Below are 4,182 nucleotides of genomic sequence, written 5' to 3'. Positions count from 1 at the left end.
CTGTTAGGACATTGGGGGTCAAAGGAGGGGATAAAGAGGAGAAAAGTTGACCCAACCAGGCTAACTCTTACTCTCCTTTACATATTTGGATACTAGTAAAATTTTGTCTGTAGAGTGACTTCTGAGGCTTGAAAAAAAGTTTGAAGTTATCGCTTTATTTTTATTTATTTTAATGTTTATTCGTTTTTGAGAGACAGAGAGTAAGCTGGCAGAGGGGTAGAATCAGAAGCAGGCTCCAGGCTCTGAGCTAGCTGTCAGCACAGCCCGAACGCAGGGCTTGAACCCACAAACTGTGAGATCATGACCTGAGCCAAAGTCGGACACTTAACTGACTGAGCCACTCAGGACCCCTGAAGTTATTGCTTTAAAACATGGGTCTGCAAACTGTGGCCCACAGGTCAACTCTGGGCTGACGAGTTTGTTTTTGTACAGCCTGTGGGATGGTTTTTACCTTTTAAAGGAGATGTTTAAAAAAAAAATAGGAAGAAGAAGAATATGTGAGAGAGACCATCTGTGCTCTGCAAAGCCTGAAATATTTATTGTCTGTTTCTTTACAGGAAAACTTTTTTTTGACCCCCTTCCATGGTGGTAGCACGATTTGAAGAGGGTAAAAATGGAAAACTAACTAAACATACACTAGGGATATAATTAGGTAAAGCATGTGTATTACTTGGAATTTGGTTCAGCTGCAAATAAAGGAAACCCCCAAATATCACTAACTTAAGGAAAATAAAAGTTTATTTTACATTTGAGAATATGATGGAAAGCATCCATCTTGTGGCTCCACCTTGGGTTACTTAAATTCCCAGGGTCACTCCTTGGTATACAAGATGGTTGTTGGAATGCTAGCCTTTATACTTGCATTCTAGCCAGCAGGAATGAAGAAGCAAAGGAAATGGAACACTCCACTTCTACTTTTATTTCATTGGTCGGAACTTAATTATATGGGTGCATCTAGCTGCAATGGAGACTGGGAAATGTAGTTTTGATTTTGGGCAGGCCTGTATCCAGCTGAAAATTTGGTATTCTATTACTACAGAAGAAGTAGAGACTAGATAATAGAGTTCTCAATCATAGCAGAGGACATCAACTATTTTGTTTATTTAGCCTCCTCCCATGTGGCAGGCACCTTGCTAAACACTGACAATATAGACTGGATAGAATTCAAAGTCTGGAATCTCCTTACTATTTAAAAAAAAATTTCTTTAATGTTTTATTTATTTCTGAGAGAGAGAGAAAGAGACTGCATGAGTAGGGGAGGGTCAGAGAGAGAGGGAGATACAGAATCTGAAGCAGGCTCCAGGCTCTGAGTTAGCCATCAGCACAGAGCCTGACACGGGGCTCGAACCCACGAACTGTGAAATCATGACCTGAACCAAAGTCAGACACTTAACCCACTGAGCCACCCAGGCACCCCGAATCTCCTCATATTTTTGATGGCTCCTAATGGCCTTTCCAGCCTTATGATCTTTGAATTTTTGCAATTTAGTGTTAACTATTCTTTCTGTCTTGATAGAGCCCCATATTTTTTACCACTGTCAATTGTGCATGCAGACTGCTTCATTCATATTTATTTATTTATTTCTCTTAAGAGTTCTGGTGAACAGGGTCTGAGCAAAGTGCATGAAGTTCTTTGTCTCCTGCTGTCAACATTAGTATCTTTGAATTATTCTGTAGGAATCCATAATTCTGGAAGTAGCACTGACATATCCACTGCAGTCCTATACTGAGAAGCAAAACAAAAAGTCCAGAGGAGGAGGATTAAATGGGGGCCTTTATTTTTAACTACATACAGATTTGCATCTGACCAGTATTCATTAAATGGATAAAACCCCATCATGCTCAGTGACTATGGGATGCATTTACAAATGGGTTAATCTCTCGTCAGCTGAACAATTTTCTGGGAATCTTTTGCCAAAAAGCCCTCAGGCTTAAATGTATGGTGAGTAGGTTGGAGATTTTATCCTTTCCTGGGCTGATTCTAAGCGCTGATAGCAGTAAAGAGTATTCATGGCAAGGCTGTTTGAAGTGAACAAGTTTTGTCTAATATAGGGTTTATTCACAGGCTTAAACAAACTAGGATGTTTTCTCTCATTAAAAAAATTCCTTAAACCAGTGAAATATTTTGGGATATTAGTTCTTGTTTATGAGGTTTATTTTGATAAAATGCATATAATACTTTCAGGCAATTTGTACTTCCAAATCACTTTACTGCTGCTGCTGTAGTTTTATCAGTAATGTGGGCTTTCAGTGATTTTCCCATTGCTTTCCTTTTACATTGCCTTCTGAAGTGTCTCTATGATCCATCAACCCAGCTCCCAGATTAGAGATGTGGGTGTTGGGAAGACAAAATGTAATCAACTCCTGGAAACCAATGCTAAATTGGTGTCACTTTTATACCTGATAAATTTAATTTCAGAAGTATCAATTGCTCTTCAAAATGGCTAATGCTTTTTGGAAAGCAGGCATATTAGGACATTTAAAAACATTCAAACGTTTTTAGTCTAGACCCGTAATTTTATTTTTTTTAATTTAAAAAAAATGTTTATTTTTGAGAGAGGAAGAGTACAAGCGGGGGAGGGGCAGAGAGAGAGAGGGAGACACAGAATCAGAAGCAGGCTTCAGCTCAGAGCCTGATGTGGGACTCGAACCCATGAATTGTGAGATCATGACCTGAGCCAAAGTCATGCTTAACTGAATGAACCACCGAGGCATGCCTAGACCTGTAATTTTAAATATTAGTGGTGACATGAAGAACATCAATTATTTATTGAACACAAATATTTATTTATTTGTTTGTTTGTTTATTTGTTTGTTTATTTATAAATTGAAGTGTGGTTGACATACAATATTATGTTTCAGGTGTACAACAGAATGATTATACATTTATATATATTATAAAATGATCACTGTGATGCCTCTAGTTACTATTTGTCATCATACAAAGTTAATACAATATTATTGACTACATTCCCTATGCTATACTTTACATCCCTGTGACTTATTTATTTTATAACTGGAAGTTTGTACCTCTTAATCCCCTTTACCTATTTCACCCATTTTCCCACCCATCTTCCCCTCTGGCAACTGCCATTTTGTTTTCTGTATTTATGAGTCTGTTTTGTTTTGTTTGTTCTTCAGATTCCACATATAAGGGAAATCATACAGTATTTGTCTTTGTCTGTCTGAATTATTCCCTTAGCATCTTGGTCCATTAGTGTTGTAGCAAATGGCAAGATTTCATTTTTTTTTTAAATGGTTGAGTGCTATTCCATTATATATCTAAATCTAATTCTAGATCTCTCACATCTTCTTTATCCATTCATCCATTGATGGACACTTAGGTTACTTCCATATCTTGGCTATTCTATTATTTCTTTTTTTTTTTTTTAAGTTTATGTATTTATTTTGAGAGAAGGAGAGAACACAAGCAGGGGAGAGGCAGGTGAGAGAGATGGTGAGAGAATCCTAAGCAGGTTCCATGCCTTCGGCACAGAGCTCAATGCAGGGCTCCATCCCATGATGAGATCATGACCAGAGACGAAATCAAGAGTCAGACACTTAACTGACTGAGCCACCCAGGTGGCCCTATTATGTTTTATTTTAAGTAGTCTCTATGCCCAACGTGGGGCTTAGACCTCATGACCTTGAGATCTGCGGGAGGGTTCCTTTAGGTCTTTGTTTCATGTCTGTTTTTGTTGTTGTTGTTTTAAAAACTTTAAAAAATTTATCTGAGAGAGAGAAAGCAGGGTGGAGGAGCACAATTCCATGATGCTGGATCATGACCTGAACTGAAATCAAGAGTTGGACACTCAAGTGACTGAGCCACCCAGGTGGCCCTGGATGCAGTTTTATTTTTTTTATTTCCTTGCCCTATTTCATAAGCTGGAATCTCTAGTACAATGTGGAATAGCAATGGTTAGAGCAGACATCCTTGCAGTATTCCTGACCTTAGGGGAAAGGCATTCAGTTTCACTATGAAATCCAGTGTTAGCTGCAGGTTTCTTATAATCATGATTGCCTGGGCCACAGGAGCCTGAAGTTGGGGAAGCTGCACATGGTTCAGGGGTCTGCCCAGTAAGTGCACTTGACCCTGGCAGCAAGCATCCTTTCTCCTGCAATATCACCCCTGCACCCTTCACTAACCACGCTTAATATTGTGCCAGCTGGCAAAAGGAAAAT

This window comes from Hyaena hyaena, unplaced genomic scaffold (assembly GCF_003009895.1).
Source record: "Hyaena hyaena isolate Hyena2069 unplaced genomic scaffold, ASM300989v1 scaffold_1193, whole genome shotgun sequence".
Lineage (NCBI taxonomy): Eukaryota > Metazoa > Chordata > Mammalia > Carnivora > Hyaenidae > Hyaena > Hyaena hyaena.
This window is presented reverse-complemented; position numbering follows the sequence as displayed.